Here is a 19056-nt window from a genome sequence, read left to right on the forward strand (position 1 = left end):
TGGCCCAAACTCCACAAATAAAAGTTAATCCTTCCTAACACTAGCTCCTAAAATTATTTTTCTGTATAGTAAATCACAGCAATTACTTTATTCTGTTCTTTATTTTGGTATTCCTGTGCTTGTTTCCTTATAGTAACATCCTTAGTATTAGGTAGATACTGTTTCACCCATATCATTTACAATGCTTCATCCACTTGAACTTATAACAAAACACTGCACATCATTTAAGGTAACACAAAAGGGTGCATATCTTTGACTATAAATTTAATATAGCAATACATACAAAGTTAAAAAAATATATTTGAATTATTGTTTTCTAGTTTTCAGCAATTATCAAGGGCTAAAACACACTTTTTAAACTTTCTTATTATGATAAAACATACATAACAGAAAAGTGTCCATTGTAACCATTTTTAAGTGTGCAGTTCAGTAACAAATGCATTCACATTGTTTTTGACTATCACTACAATACACTTAAAGAAATTGCTTGTCATTCCAATCTAAGATTGTATACCACAAACACACAGGCATACTGCCACCTTTTAATAGCAGGTGTCACAACAGAAACTCCACATAAAAATTCTTAAAACATTCATATATATTTCAGTTTCCAATATAATGAGATATTCATACCAGGAGATAATGAGTGCTTCAGATTTCTGAAGTATTTATGATATGCTTTGTGGAAACTTACATTTAAAAAAAGCATATCAGAATAAAAAAGTGATTGAGGCTAAATTGAGATTGACTATATGAACAAAAGGAAGTAAATCAAGCCTAAAACTTGAATAAAAATCACATGACTAGGAGACTTAAATAATCTGTACTCCAATTCTAATTTCTATATCAGTATGCCTATGAATGCATTTACATTCTTATCTGTATAAATCCATACAAATACATACATAAACAGATTTTTTTGCTTTCAAACCTAATGTGTAACTCCTTGAAATAAAATGAGGATAAAATTCTGAAACTTTTCTTTCATTGAAATTTGGATGAGGCAAAATAGAATAAATTATTATGAAATATGTATGATTCTATGTAATACAAAACATTAAGTTTATAAATATATATCAACAACATTTCAATATATTTCTTTTACTGTGTCTCATGTAATATTAAAAATGAGGTGATAATTGTGCTCCTACTACTATTCTTACTTCAACTGACTTGATGAAGAGAGTCAGAAGTTTTAAAATTGCAAATTTCTAACAGAATTTCAAAAGATTCTGACTGGCTAATTGATATCCACAGACTCACTAACTTCTGCAAGCCCTGGCACATGGCAATTATTCTAAATACCAAGAATAATTAAATGAATTATATATTAAAATAAATAAATATATACATATGTAAATACCTTACTGCCTTTCAATATTTATTAACTTGGAAGCACCATAAATACACTTAAATAGCTTTGGTAGATAGGTAAATTCACGTTAATATACAAATAGAATTCCCATTCAAATAAGCTAAGGCAACCCAGCCAGTTTATCTTAGATAATGTTGGGTTTATATAAAGAAGAGATAGTGATATCATATGTGTACACGTATGTCTATATCTAGGTACATACACATTCCATTTTATGTTATATACAACATGAAAAAACACTATTCATTATTTTCTTAGCTTTATTAATTATAAATTATATTCACATATACTATGTTGCCCAAATTCACATGGCGATGTTAGATTTTATATGCCAGAGAAATCCAAATCATCTGAACACCTCCAGCCTCCAAATTCCCAGTTAAACATGCAGTTTACATAGAACAAAGGAAAGTTATTCCCCGCTATGCTATGCCAAATTCCTAACTTGCCTACCCTCAAATCTATAAGCAAAATAAATGCTGGTTTGACATGTTCAGAAAACAAAATTTGATATGCCTCCTACAGTTCCTAAATTTTTTGTTACTGTTACAGGCAATTACAAGAGGTTTTTCATTTACTAAAATGGGAGAGAAATCACTCTTCCATAATCTTAGCCATCTCTTTTGTTCAATCAATTCCTACAAAAATTGGAATGCTTAAATCTTTGGATTTAAAATAGATCCTCCCAACTTAATTCTTTGCATTACATTTCCATATTTAAAAGTTTAATTCTCTCTTAAAATTGCAAATCACAATATTTCCCTTTGTGAAATAGAGAAATAAAGAAATATTCTGTATAAAAACTATTAAAAATTTGGACATCCTTATTTAGTCGAAGAGTTAAAACTTTTAGATAATGCAACTGTTTAAAAATACTGATTCTTATGTACTTTTCTATGTATTTTCCAAATATTAAATTATATATTATTTTAAGGAAAATTATTTTAAAAGATAATAATTAATTTTAAGATGGTACAATTTAATCATATTCAGATTTATATTGAATTATTTATTGCCAATTTCTTATATTTATATGTAACTATAATAAAATATAGTAAATTCAGTTTTGCTTTTTTGAAAATCTGTAAAATTTACCCACAAAGCCTTTTATGGAATTACATAACTTTGAAAATATTATTTTATACTTGCATTCCTCCATCTATTTAAAACAAATTTCCTTTGTTTTCAGCATGTTGATTCCAGTGTAATGAGGTAGGAGAGTTTATTTGCTCTTTTTAGGGGGATAAAGCATCCTGGGAAGAAGGCCAGGGAAAGTGTCATGAGAGTTGGAGGATTCAGGAAAAGTTCATTTACCCTTTTCATTGTTTCTCTGAGTTTGACATGTGCTTTTTGATCATCTACCTGGTGACTTCCAAGCTGTTGAGCAAACAGGAATCTGGTATTTCTGTAAAGGTGAAATTGCACTCTGGCACGCAAATGAATGAATGTGAATGTCACCTTCTAATTAAAAATCATCTGTGTTTTCTAATTGGGAGTTTGCAGAAATTTTTATATCTTCTTGGCAAATACAAGCTTCATAGAGTATGACAGATACTATGATTACCTCTAAAATCAATATATTTATCATCCTCATTTGGAAAATGATTTCCCAGAAACCTTAGATTTTTTCTTCATTTTCCATTTCAGTTTTTTTCCTTCAAAACATTTATCATTAATGAATAAGCTATTTTTTTAAAAAAATAGTGTTCATTTATTAAGCACTTGCTATATTACAGGTACTACTCTAGTCACGTGACACATATTTACCATTTAAGCTTCACTTTCACTTTCTGAAACAAGACCCAGTATCTTCATTTTACAGCCAAGAACATGAAATAGGACAGATGATTTAAACTGTCCAAAGTCACACACTGAGTAAGTAGCAACACCAGTAACGATATATAGATGACCTAAAAGATAAATTTATTCAAAGTGAACTTAAGACTCATCTTCCATATTTGACAATTATGTAAAACATAAATTTAACCATATCACTCCCATAGTTAAAAATATTTTATCAATAACTGCAGTCCACTACTGTATTAAGTCTTAAAACTTTAGTAAGATTTAAATTGACTGAAACATACTATATCTTAAATCTCATTTTTAAATCACTCCCTGCTCTAACACTTCAGTTATTCCAGACTTCTACTTTTCCAAATGCTCCATTTAATTCATACTCCCATGAAACACTGTTACTCTATCTTTGTGTAACACTTTTCTCCCTTATCCTTGATTGCCTGAAAAAAAAATCTTTTCATTATTTAAAAGTTAGGTGTCATCTCCTCTTAAAAAACAAACAAACAAAACCCATCCTTGAATTTCACCATCACCAAATAATCAATCCTTCTATTTCTGGAACATGGGCATTACTGAAATAGGATTTGTCTCATTGAATTAGAATAATGTATTTACACATGGTTGATCCCTGCCTGTCAAGGACTTCTTTTCCAAGGGTGAGAAGGCATTCATTTTTGTGTTTCTGTAATATAGATAGTATGAGACATATAATAAATGCTTATTGAAAGTATTGTGAATATTAGTGCTTAAATCTTAAATTCTAGAATATCTTTCAAATTTGATCAACTAAATGTACGTTTAAAATATGTGACATCAATAGTACAAGTCACTGACTCACTTTATATAGAAAATGAATATTGCCTAAGTAGATTTTTTTTGAAAGGGAAATTGCTAAATCAGATGTTGTTAACCTCATAAGCAAATGATAGTATATCTAATTTTCCTACCTAGTGTCATATTTAATGAGGCAATGTAATCTGAGGTTTACCTTTGTCTAATTCTGAAAGAGGAGAGGGACAAATAAGCATTCCCTCATCATAATAGAAGGAAGAAGCATATCAAAAACTATTAACAGATGTGAAGCATTTTATAACATGGCAGATCATATACTCAAAATCAATTTATTTAATAGCTACTTTTAATACTTCCATTTTACAGGTGAGTTATTTAAAGTGTAGAGAAGTTAAGTGAGTTATAAGTGTTACAAGCCAAATTGAAAACAGGCCAGTATGATGTGAATGACAGAGTCTGAAAGAGGAGCAAGATGTTTGTCATTCACTAGTCTTGTAAATCTCTGTGAGAAACTAGAGCAACAAGGAAATCTATGTCTTTCTCATGGCAAAGTGCTATGCATCTTTTACAATATGTGAACCTTCACCCAGAGGTGTTATCTTGATGTCAACATTTTTACTTCCCACTCCTCTATATATGGAACCTCCAGATTCTGAGCAATCTACAGTCATTTGCATTTGTATTAAATGGTAGTATTTTTTATTGTTTCCAAACCTGAACTGGGTAAAACAGACTTTATGGTAGACATTTCTATTGCATCTTTCTTAGTTTCTCCTTACAAAAGCAATTTGTATTCATTACTGAAAATAGTCACACAGAAGAAAAATATCATATATAATTTCATAATCCAAATCTAAACATTGCTGAAAGTTTGAAGAATTGTGGGATATGGGGAATGATATTTTCTTAAATAGGAAATGAGGGCAATGTTATGTATAATCTTTTGAAATTTGACTTTTCATTTACTATGTTCATGATAGTAAATTTATTCTCAAATTTCTGATTGATTCTATATACTCATAGTTAGCTAATATTTTTCAAGAATTGTTAAAAATCTTATAGTTTGCTAAGTGCCTTATAATAGTCCTTCCACACATCAGTCTACCAAGCAAGTTTATTACCATTATTGGCATTGAGAGAATGAAAGTAAGTATGTGAAGCTATATACCTAGCACGCAGGAGTGGTATTATGATTTGCTTTTTCCAGAAGCTGTTTCTGGTACCATTGTACTCTAGATTGTGCTTGCATGTAGTACATTTAATTTTTTAGAAATCTCCTACTTGGGGACTTTTAGCCTATTTCATATTTTCCTGCAAATAACTTCATAATGTGCATCCTTGTATGTACAATTTGGAGTACTTCTCCAAATACTTCTTAAATTCCTAAAAATGAAATTACTGGATCAATTATTGTGTGCATTATTAAAACTTTTATGCATCTGTGAATATTTTCATAGCATCTTCCAAAAAACATGGACCAATTACCCTCCTGGAAGCAGTGTCTGAAAGTGCTCATTTCTATGCCCTATTGACAAAAAGAATCATTTTTTTAAAAAATATTATCATTGAGAGAGTTGAAAATGATTTCTAGTTAGTATTCAGCTTTGCATTTTTTGAAAGAGCAGTAAGATTAGTTTTCTGCACTTCTTGGATCACTATGCCTACTTATTATTATGTATTCCAATTCATGCTTTTGCCTAGGTTTCTACTGAAACAATATTTTTCTTATTTATTAAAGGCCATCATCATACATTAAAGATATTAATATTATCTCTTTTACATATATTACTCCTCTTTTTTTCCACTAGCTCCACTCAGTATGAAATGCTGAAATATAGACACACACACACACAATATATATATATATATATATATATATATATATATATATATTTGGTACTAGGGATTGAACTCAGGGGCACTTAACCACTGAGCCACGTCCCCCGCCTTATTTTGTATTTTATTTAGAGACAGGGTCTCACTGAGTTACTTAGTGCCTCGCTTTTGCTGAGGCTGACTTTGAACACTCAATCCTCCTGCCTCAGCCTCCCGAGGCACTGGGGTTACAGGTGTGCACCACTGCACCAGGATCAGACCAAAATCTTAATCCAAATATTAACCATAATCATTGAAACATTGCAGGGAGGAGTTCGACCTCCATACACTCATGTATCTCTATGTCCTGCTTCTTATAGGAAAGTTTAATACTTTGTGGTTCTAGGAGATAGAATCATGTAAAAAATATTACTAATGAAGCATATTATTTATTCATCCATTAATTTAATAAGTTGTTATTTGCTTACTAGATATCAGGCTCCTTTTAGCCAATAGTTTTACATTTAAATGTATATTAGTTTCATCTACATTGTTTGTTAAGAAGATAATGTTCTTCAATTTCCAATATTAGTTCCTGAATCATCAGGACCAGAGTGAGTCCCAGAAATTTGAATTTGTAGTTGGAACTCTGTTAATTCTGATGACTATAGCCCACTAAGTACATTGTTAAGGGTTTAATAGTATGTATAATACACACAATTAAAGTAGGGAACTGGAATACAGAGGAACCGACACTATAATAACAGAATCATATGTTTAGAAGTCTATACAGAAAATATATAATAAGGTCTTTGATGATGAAAAAGGGTTAATTTTTGGCTTAAGCAAAAAACAAGTTAAAACCAAAGGAAAGAGCATAATTATTATAGGAAGATTAAAAAAATTAATGGGATGCATTTATTGCACAAAAGGTATGAGGATTAAAGACAAATCCAGAAAGCTGTGTTAAAAATCCTAAATTTAATCCTGAAACCCATGAAGATCCTTAGGATTATTTCATCAAATTCCAACTTAGAAAGATCACTTTTGATGGTCCACTGTCAATCAGAGAGCAAAAGTCTTCACTTCAGGGTCTTTGTGTTAATGCAGGCAAGAGAAGATGGAAATTTGAATATGATAGATTTATAGAAAATTGGAGTGGCTTGACTTTAGGAGTTAGAGTGGCAATTGTTGATTCATCCAGTGAAGAAAGAACAGTGAAGAGAAGTGAATGCCAAGGTATCTGGCTGAGGCAACTGAACGCATGCTATTTCCATGCACTCAGAGACTCATAGCACAGAAAAGGCCAGGCATAGCAGGAACAAGGGTAAAGCCAGATTTTGTGCAGACTGAAGTATATGTAATTTGCAGGAACATTTTAAACCATATTTCCAGGTGAATGTATTGCTATATCCCTTCCATGGGACCAGAAGAAAATTGTGTTCATGAAGCTAAAGCTTAAGCTTTATTAATTAAGTCTAACATGTAGTACAGAGTTCACTTTTGCACATACTGATTGCCAAGGATATCCAAATAGAGTTGTACAATAAGCAATTCATAAAACCAGAGGTGTTTTATGTACAGGTGCTATTCCTAGAGCCAAGCACAATGCCCGCCATGAGATAGCACACAGAATTTAAGAATTAAATGGAATGATAATGCCTCAATACTGTCTTCTTATGCTTCAGGAGGAGGGCTGAGGGAACTGGCTGTCTTGAATCTGCTTTCTCCATGACTCTAGACTGTGGAGGCAGAGACAGTAACTGCAACGATTTGACATTGCCCAACTGGAAAGTGTAGCTGATAGCAGTTGCCCTGCTTTAGGGGGAAATACTGCTAGCCATGAAAAAAAGGATTCTAAAAATCACTAAAAAAGAATATCTTTAAGGCCTATCTTTTAATGCTGTGTGCTAGTCAGCTTTGTATTGATAAGAAAAATACTGGAGAAAAACAAGTTGAAGGAGGAAAACCTTAATTTGGCTCATGTTTTTTCCTATTTTCTTTACCCCAACAAAAATCCTGACCCTAGAAAAGGGTTTGGAACTTCAACACACAATCTTTCAAAGATTGCCAAATACTAAGAACCCAAATAGCTTCTCTGGCAGAAATGACTGGCTATACAATAATATAGATACATAGATAGATAGATAGATAGATAGATAGATAGATAGATAGATAGATAGAACCATGCTCCATCTTCCAGAATGTGCCAAATGGAAAACTATTCAACAAAGAACTACATTTCCCAGACCAGTCTAGAACCATATACCATAGGGGTATATGAGTAGTTTTTGCCTATAAAATGGGATTCTTTGGGTCAGAAGTAGTCCATCTACTGATTAGGTACATCCATGTTACACTATAAACTTGAACTAAATATAAATCTTATTATAAATCACTGGTGGTTCTGGCAGCTAATGTTGTCCTAACCGATACATAAAACCAAAAATAAATAAATAAATAACGAATGTATCACCAATGATAGTAAAAAATAAACAGAATTAGAAGAAAATATTGGATATACATACATATATATGCAAATATATATGCAAATGAACACTTAGCTAAATCACAAGACCCTATGTGGGTGATATAACTTCAGGTTGGGTTCAGTTGATAGCAAAGGCTCACTCTCATCTGATTCAATACAAACTAAAAGCAAACTGACTATAAATATTTTGCTGACTTTTTAGAATCCTCAGCATAAGCTTTTGTCTCTGTGGACATGTCTATGGCTATCTGAAGGTATTCAACATGTAGGAAAACAACTTTGACCGCACATTTTTCATCTGCTATGTTCTCAGGAATTCACTAGAGATACAAGGTTAGGAGAAAAAGAGACTCAGTTTAAGATCCAACAATTGGGTAATCCATTTAGATACATAGTAGCATGATCATAATGTTATCATGCCATCTGATCATTCGCCTTTTGAACACTTCTCTAAGGAATTGGGCATCACAAATAAAGGCAAAGGTTAAGAGCAATTTCCAGACCCATCATGGTTTAATAATTCCAGCTCTCAGTTGTCCATTATTGATTTAGCTGGCAGAACCAGAGGGTACTCTTTAAACACCTTTCTCCCTATATAATTGCTGTACATGCATCCTCTGCCCTGGAGGTATGTGACTGATACCCATCTGTCAACTCCCTGGCAAAGAAGGAACTATAATCTGATTTCAGGGACTGAGGCTTGCCATCTGCTAAGTGTTCAACTGAGCCTTTTTAGCTATTTTACTAAACTAATAAGGAATGTGAACACATTATCTCAAATTGGTGAGTTGCTATGAAGTCATAAATTAAATTAAGCACAAAGCTGATGTTCTCACCATGAGACAGTAAGTTGCTTGTTTGGATATTTATTGACTGAGCAATACTTTGGGGAAGAGAATGAACAATATTTCATGGAGGAGGCTATCTGTTCATTTTTTTTTTTTTTAATAAGACTAAGTATTCAGCATATCCCTATGTGGAAAATTTTCTATTTAATACCAAGCATTTTTGTCCCACATTTTATAACAGTGTAGTTCTTCCAGCAGCTAAATTTACCCCTGCTCAATGAGTTTTAAAAATATAAATTCCAGTGTAAGAGTAAATTATGGTTGATAAAGAAAACTGAAATTATAGAAAAGCGAAAATTGAACATAAATCAACCTTGATCCTAATTTTAATCAATTTTGGTTTTACTAGTTACACTTTTTCTAGACATACTTGTACATGATTGAGAGTACACTGTTCATAAATATTTGCCTTGTTCCTTTTCCTAAATTTTAAAAATTGGTTTCTACTATATCAATTTAAATATTCCTAGTGTTGTCTTCAAATGCATCAAGCAACTCATTTGCAATTTGTTCTGCCTCTAATGCTCTTCCTCTTGTAGTTCCTGGGCTTTGAGCCTTCATTTGTTGTTATTCAAATTTCCCTTTCTCAATGTCCAATTTTTACCTTAAAAAATAAAGGAAAAAACTATCTTTTATAATTATCCAATAGGTTATACCCTTTATATATTTGGGTTTTTTTTAATTATCTGGCTCCTCCTCAAGAAAGTTAGCACCATGAATAAGATTTATAAAATTAGTTTTTAACCCTGATTTATTACACCTAGTCCCTAGAGTAGTGCTTAGCACATAGTGAACATGCAATAAATATTTTTAAAGCATCAATTAATCCACAATGGATAAATAATATTATATCATGTTTCTATCAGGTTTTTAGTGTATCCTCTATTTTTTTGCATATGTTGTTTCATATTTTATTATACAGTTTTATTATAGACATTATATTTATTTCATATTCCTTATAGATTAATTTATTCAATTAGCCTTTAAATGCATAGTAAATTTAATTATTTGTTGGTTGGTATATGTTTTTCAGTAACTAAAATCTCACAGCCTTAAGCCTCAGCTTATCTATGAATTCCACCATGATCCTTTGTTTCTCTTCATCCATTAGCATTCTGGTTTTCTTTTCTTTTTTTTTAATATTTATTTTTTAGTTTTTGGTGGACACAACATCTTTATTTTATTTGTATGTGGTGCTGAGGATCGAACCCAGCGCCCCGCGCATGCCACATCCCCAGCCCAGCATCCTGGTTTTCCACTGGGAAGACATCCTTCTGTGGATAGTAGCATATAGGGCTTTAAATGTAAGCTAGAAATATTGACTAGGACAGGGTCATGAATTGGAAGGTTTCTTCACACAGTCCAGGGAAGGTCAACCAGATGTTTCCATACAACAGTGAGGAATAGTTTATCCATCCTTCTGGGGGTGTTCTGTTGGTTAAATGTATGCCTGAAACTGCCTATGCTCATGTTTGTGTTCATGTGGGGAAAACTGAAAATAACTTGAAGAATTTTAGCCTAAGTTAATCCTTATACGATTGATTTTGAATATGTTAAATCTACCATTTAAATTGAAAGGAATTTGCATTTTGTTCTGTTGATCTTCTCAACAATCACTTATTCATCTTTTGTAGTTGTCAATGAAATGTTATATATTTCTTTGGAAAACATGTAAAGTTTAATTTAAAAATATTCCTCCATATTTTGTAAATTCACATCTGTCCACACTGGTGTCTTCTGTTGTGAATATCATCTTATGTAGCCTTTGGGATGGTCGCCTGTCCAATGTTGTTTCTGATGGAAATGCAAGGCCCTATCTGCTCCATGCCTCCATACTGGCACACAAATGTGCCAGTATGTTCCTGTTTGGTCACTGGCCATAACTTCCATTGCACATACTGAATATGTGTCTGTAATTATGACACTCTACCTCATCCCTGTACACAAAGACCTCTCTTTGGATAACACTATGTCCATCTTAATGGAGTCCATGGATATATTCAAATGTTCCCTAACATGATTCAAAGGCTACAAAAATTGCCTGGGGAACGTTCAAATCTTTGTGTGATAATATATCACTATATCACTGTTTCTAGTATCAAACTGTTCTGTCTGGTTTTTAGGAAGAGGGGTGAATCCAAAACTGCCCTTTCTCTCCCAGGTCTTTGTGGGAGTGAAAGCTACTACTGCTCTTATAGCCTTAACCTTATCTGTGAATTCCACCAAGATCCTCCTTGTGTTTATCAAGGATGAAGAGTATGTAAATAATGGGGCCCCTTTTCAGTGTTCCAAACCAACAACATCTTAATATCTTGGTTATCCCTTATTTTCTCTTTTATCTGGAATTAAACATCCTTTATCTATGTATAGTAGACAGAAAAAACAGCAACAAATATTTTCTGTCTTTTATGTAAACCACATTTTGTAAACTATTTAAAAGTAAATAGTGTGACTTTTTGTTCTTTGCCCCAATATGACAAATTCTTCCCCAGTCAATTCCAGCGTTGTATTTAAGGAATATGAACAAGGAAGTTTTGAAAAGTTTAAAGGTAAATATAGATGCAAATTCATAGACACAGATACACTCCAAGTGAATTCTTTAGAATATCAACATCCTACTGAGGTATACAATCAGTCTGCCTGAAAATGATAATATTTTACTTTATTTTCCTTTAACTACTTCGCATTTGACAAAACATGCCAAATACTATTTAAGAAAAAATGGCTTAATATTTTTTTTCTTCCTAGTATGTACAGGAAGCCCTCTTTTTTTCACAATGAAGTATTAGGAATATTTATTCAGATATGTGTTGCTTATCATGTTATATAAATATCCCATTAATATTATTCTTTGAAGAATGCACATCATTGTTCTAAATCTTATCAATGTCAATAATATTTTTATATTGTATGATTTTTCAAATTATTTCTTAATAAATAATTTATTTATTCTAATTAGGTATATATGACAGCAGAATGTATTTTGACTCATTGTACACAATTACAGTACAACTTTTCATTCTTTGTTTGTACACAATACAGCATTGCACCAAATGTGCAGTCATACATGTACGTAGGGTAATGATGTCCATCTCATTCCACCATCTTTTCTTCCCCTATGCCCCCTCCTCACTCCTCACTCCCCTTTGCCCAATCACAATTCCTCCATTTTTCCCATCCCCCCCAAAAATGGGTCAGCATCCACTTATCAGAGAGAACATCTGGCTTTTGGTTTTTCATTTGGCAAGATATTCTCCAACTCCATCTATTAACTTGCAAATGCCATAATTTTATTCTCTTTTAATGTTGAATAATATTCCATTGTATAAATATACAACAATTTCTTTATCCATTCACCTATTGAAGGGCATCTAGGTTGGTTCCACAGTTTAGCTATTGTGAATTGAGCTTCTATAAACATTGATGAGGCTGTATCCTTGAGGAGTGGGATAGCTGGGTCACATGGTGGTTCCATTACAAATTTTCTAAGGAATCTCCATATAGGTTTCCAAATTGGCTGCACCAATTTGCAATCCCAGCAGCAATGTGTGAGTATGCCTTTTCTCCCACATCCTCGCCAACGCTTATTGTTGTTTGTATTCTTGATAACTGCCATTCTGACTAGTGTGAGATGAAATCTAAGAGTAGTTTTGATTTGCATTTCTGAGATGAAATCTAAGAGTAGTTTTGATTTGCATTTCTCTAATTACTAGAGATGTTGGACACTTTTTCATATATCTGTTGATCAATTGTATATCTTCTTATGAAAGTGTCTGTTCAGCTCCTTAGCTCATTTATTGATTGAGTTTTTTTTTTTTTTTCGGTGTTATGTTTTTTGAGTTCTTTATATATCCTGAAGATTAGAGTTCTATCTGACATGCATGTGACAAAAATTTGCTCCCAAAATTTAGGCTCTCTCTTCACCTCATTTTTTAAAGATTTTTGAAGATTTTTAAAGAATCATTTTTTAAAGATTCTTATATAGCTGTAACTGGCATAATAATTTCTAAAGCACAGTTTTAATTACATTTTATTTAAAAATTTATATCTATATCCCTCCAAAGTTTATATGTTATATAAATTTTATATGTTATATATGTTGGTTTTTCTGGTTTGCCATATGTATAGAATAAATTCATTTGTAATTCTATGCTCTTTCATAGCTTTTTGTCTTTATAAGCACTTTTGGTAGCAAAAACAGTCATTGTTCTATCAAATGGCCAAATTTTCTTCTTTTCTACTAGAACCCTGGTTTTATCCAAGGAAGTAATCTTCCTTATGAAAAAATACCATTCTCCTCTATCATTTTCAATTTAGAAATGTTATAAAACCAGTTGTGGAAGATGAAATATGAATTCTACTGTGAAATTTAATTTTTGAATGATGCGGATAGGAAGAAATAATGCAACTATGATTGATAAAATTGAAATGCTAAGAGTACTAATTATTGGTGTATGTGTAAGAGAACTGGAAATCCTACTCTCCATCAGTGGGTGCTGAATGGCACAGCTACTCTGAAAATGTTGGAAAAGTTTTGACTTATAAATTCATTATAAAGTTAAAATATACACACTTATTATACAGAGTATCCAATCATAGGCAAATGCAAACATAAGTCTGAACAAAAAGGAATACAGAATGTTTATACAAGCTTTATTCAAATATTAATCTTGTGGCTCAGTGGTAGAGCATTTGCTTAGCACTCTGGCACTAGGTTCAATCTTCAGCACCACATAAAAATAATACTACTAATAATAAACAAAGTTATAAAAAAGGTTTTAAAAAAAAGCAAATATCAATCACCAACTTCCAGTTTCATCTCCAAAATGTTAAAAGCTTACAAAACAAATGACACCGCCCATACATTCAGAAAAAATTAAACTAACTGAAAATCAATGGCTTTTCCTAGACCTATCAGAGAAATGAGGTCAGGAGTCAAACTTCCCTCCTCAAATCTGGAGGGAGGTCAAATACAGAAAATCACAGACAATACCAGCTTATTTGGGACAGAAGACTCTAAAGACAGAAACTGAAGAATACTTAAAAGATAATTTTAATGGATTACTGAAGATTAATGTGAACTAGACTGATAGAAATTATTTGGGATGGCTGTCACAGGTGGACTTCCACACTTTTGTGGATTTTAACTATTAGAACGTCACCAGATTTGACTTAATAACTGACATGTTTTCTAAAACTAATAACAGACACCAAACTATAGATATCTAAGAAGCTGAGAGAGCACCAAGAAGGATCAATATTAAACAAATCTACAACTAGACATATCATTCAAACTACAGGAAAAAGAAAAACCTTGAAGGGGGGGAGAATAACCTTACCTATAAAAAATGAGGATAAGAACTATGACTGACTTCTCACCAGAAATCATGTAAGCAAAGTGAGAACATTTAAATCTTCAGATCATTTAAAGTGCAAACACCAACATCTCAATGTTCTATATCGACAAAATAATCCTTGAAAATTAAAGAAGAAAATAAAGCCTTTCCAAGATAAAAAGGGGATTCAGAAAATTCATTGTCAACATACTAACATTGCAAGTACTTTTAAAAAAAAATTTAGGAAAAGGAAAATTATATAGTCCAGTAACTTGGATCCCCAGACATAAAGGAAGAGCATCAGAGAAGGAAACACTGAAGATTAAAGAAAATTTTTACTTTGATTATTTTTTAATTGATCTAATAGATAACAGTTCAAAGTAACAATTATATAGGTGATCAGAACATGGATTAGTGAAATAAAGGCCATTGATATTACCATGTTATAAGGAATGGGAAGGAAGAATTGGGAATAATCTACTGCAAATCATCCTTAGTACCCATCAAGTGTTACACTGTTACTTGAAAGTTGACTTGGATTAGTTATAAATGAATTCTGCCAACCCTAGTGCAGCTTCTAAAGAATAAAAAGAGATATAATTGATATGCTCAGAGAGGTGAGAAAATGTAAACATATACAATGATTAACTATAATCAAATGAAGCTGAAAATAGAGGGGGGGAAATAAAAGAAGTACAACAAATGAGAAACATTTACAATCATAATAGACAACAACTCAACTGTATCAATACCACTTGAAATGTGAATGGTCTAAATTCACCACTTAAGAGAAAGAAATGGTCAGGCTGGGGTTGTGGCTCAGCAGTAGAGCACTCACCTAGAAGGTGTGAGGCCCTGGATTTGATCCTCAGCACTACATAAAAATAAATAAATAAAATCAAGGTATTGTGCCCAACTATGAATAAAAAATAAACATTTTTTATTGATTTTTTAAAATAAATAAATGACAGCAGAATGCATTATAATTCTTATTTCACATATACAGCACAATTTTTCATATCTCTGGTTGTATATAAAGTATGTTGACATCAATTCATGTCTTCATACATGTACTTCAGATAATGATGTCCATCACATTCCACCACCCTTGTTAACCCCCTGCCCCCTCCCGTTCCCTCCTATCTGTCTGCCCTATCTAGAGTTCATCTATTTCTCCCATGCTCCCCATCTCTACCCCACTATGAATCAGCCTCCTTATATCAAAGAACACATTTGGCATTTTTGGAGGGATTGGCTAATTTCACTTAGCATTATCTTCTCCAATGTCATCTGTTTACCTGCAAATGCCATGATTTTATTCCCTTTTATTGCTAAGTAAAACTCCATTGTGTATATATGCCATATTTTTTTTATCCATTCATCTACTGAAGGACATCTAGGTTGGTTCCACAGTTTAGCTATTCTGAATTGTGCTGCTATAAACATTGATGTGGCAGTGTCCCTGTACTATGCTGATTTTAAGTCCTTTGGAATAGCTGGAACAAATGGTGGTTCCATTCCAAGATTTCCAAGGAATCTCCATACTGCTTTCCATATTGGCTACAATTTGCAGTGCCACCAGCAATGTATGAGTGTACCTTTTCCCCACATCCTCGCCAACACTTATTGTTGTTTGTCTTCATAATAGCTGCCATTTTGAACTGAAGTGAGATGATATCTTAGAGTAGTTTTGGTTTGCATTTCTCTAATTGCTAGAGATGATAAACATTTTTTTATATATTTGTTGATTGATTATATATTCTCTTCTGAGAAGTGTCTGCTCAGGTCCTTGGCCCATTTATTGATTGGATGAGGATGGAAAGATCTACCTTGCTCTTGGATAGGCAGAATTAATATTATCAAGATGACCATACTACCACAAGCACTATACAGATTTAATGCAATTCCGATCAAAATCCCAATGGCATTCCTCATAGAAATAGAAAAAGCAATCATGAAATCCATTTGGAAAAATAGGAGACCCAGAATAGCTAAAGCAATCCTAAGCAGGAAGAGTGAAGCAGGTGGCATCACTATACCAGATCTTAAACTATATTACAGAGCAATAGTAACAAAAACAGCATGATATTGGCACCAAAACATACCAGTAGACCAATGGTACAGAAGAGAGGGCACAGAGAATAACCCACAAAATTATAATTATCTTATATTAGAAAAAGGTGCCAAAAATATGCATTGGAGAAAAGTTTCCTCTTGGAAAACTGGAAATCCATATGCAACAAATTAAATTAAACCCCATGCACAAAACTCAACTCAAAGTGGATCAAGGACCTAGGAATTAAACCAGAGACTCTGCGTCTAATAGAAGAAAAGTAGGCCCTAATCTTCATCATGTGGAATTAGGCCCCAACTTCCTTAATAAGACTCCTATAGCACAAGAATTAAAACCCAGAATCAATAAGTGGGATAGATTCAAACAAAAAAAGTTTCTTCTCAGCAAAAGAAACAATCTGTGAGGTGAACAGAGAGCCTACATTCTGGGAGCAAATTTTTACCCCTCACACATCAGACAGAGAACTAATCTCTAGCATATATAGAGAACTCAAAAAGCTAAGCACAAAAAATAAACACTTTTTAAAAAAGAATGAGATGATCAATGGATGAAGAAATGAAACCCATTGTTTTGTATTGTTTAAGGAAATATACAGACACAAGTCTAAACTAAAGTGAAGGAGAAAGATATAATATGCTAACAGACATCAAAAGATTTCCTTTGTTCCTTCAAAACAAGGACAATTATCAGAGTGAAAGAGGAGGATTACATAATTATAAAGGAGTCCAGTTTTCATGAAGGTATAACGTGGTAATACTAAATTCATATATGCTTGACAGAATGTTATATTATATGAGGCAAAACTGAGAATTGCAAAAAGAAATAGACAATTTCATTGTTACAACTGGAGGTTTCAATACCTCCCTTTTGGTAATTGACAGATAAAGCTGGTGAAAATCAGTAAGATACAGAAGACTTGAACAGTACTATCAATCTTCTTGACTTATTTGACATTTACAGAATGCTCCATCCAACAATAGAATATACATTGTTCTCAAACTCACATGAAACACCACCAAGACATACCATACTCTGGGCCCTGAATAATATCTTAAAAATGTAAAAGAATAGAAATCATACAAAATATGTCCAAGACCACATGGGATCATATTAGAAATCAATAATAGAATAATAGCTGGAAACCATCTAGTATTTGGAGATTAAATGTCAATTCTAGGAGCTGGAGCTGTGGCTCAATGGTAAAGCACTTGCCTAGCACATGTGAGGCACTTGGTTTGAGTCTCAGCACCACATAAATAAGTAAAATAAAGGTACTGTGTCCATCTACAACTGACTATACACACACACACACACACACACATTTTTAAAAGTCAATTCTAGAGGAATAGATAAACTATATTATACTCCTGTATGAAATAATACTCAGTTATAAAAATAGGCTATTTTATATGTGCAAACTAATACGCTATTGAAAAAAATTCTATGAAGTTGAAGAACAGGTCAAGTTAATCCACAGGGATAGAAGTCACAATAGTGTGTAGGCAGAGAATCATAATGGAGGGAATTTCTTAGGGTAATAAACAAATCATACCTTCATTTGGGTTATAATTACCTTGGTATATACTTTCAACAACACCCATTTAGAGGCATATATAAGATATACATATGTGAATTATAATTCAATAAATAGCAAAGATATAATACATAGCAAAGATATAATATATATGTGTGTAATATATAATATATACACACATATCTCAGGGTCACCTACTATCTCATTTCTTAAATGCATTATAGCATTTAACATTTGCATATCACAAATATATATGTCTTTATAAGTTTATGAATTTTGTTTTGAAATAACTTCGCTTGAAAGTCCATGTTCAAAATATTTAAAAAAGAAAAGTACATAGAACAAATTTAAATTCATTTTGAAAATTACACTAATGAGACAAAGAATTACTATGAAGATTTGCAGTTATTTCTGTGTTATTTTAAAACTTATGCATATATATGACTGTATGACTTCATGATTTGTTTTATATATTTGTATCTATAAAGTTCATTTTTTCTCTATATATATGTATATTTAAGTTATCTCGTTTCATCTAGAAAATAAGGAAAACATTACCCTAAAGTTAAGAGCTGTTAATAAGACTGTGGTAATATCTATACTTGTAGATAGATATCCCTTTCTCTTAAAGTTATTTTCTTATTCTCTAAGCCTGGATTATTTGTCCTCATAATTCTATTAATGTTCTGTGCTTATAGCATTCATTATTCCACATTACAAAAGAGTTATTGTTTGTCAGTTTCTCTCAAGGAGTATGTCTTGTTCACTGCTAATCCCTCATGCCTAGCACAGGGCCAGGCAGAAAGAAGATACCTGACATTGTTAAAATAGACATTTTGAAACATTATGTTAAAAGCAGCTGCAAGCTATAGATTCTTAATAATTTATCACTGAACCTGAATATAATCCAACCCCTTTCTGCAACAGATGTGGAAACTCTCTAGAGACCTTAATTTAGTTCTCAAGATGAAATTGTGTTTCATGGTTCAAT

Source organism: Marmota flaviventris, chromosome 16, assembly GCF_047511675.1.
Source record: "Marmota flaviventris isolate mMarFla1 chromosome 16, mMarFla1.hap1, whole genome shotgun sequence".
NCBI lineage: Eukaryota > Metazoa > Chordata > Mammalia > Rodentia > Sciuridae > Marmota > Marmota flaviventris.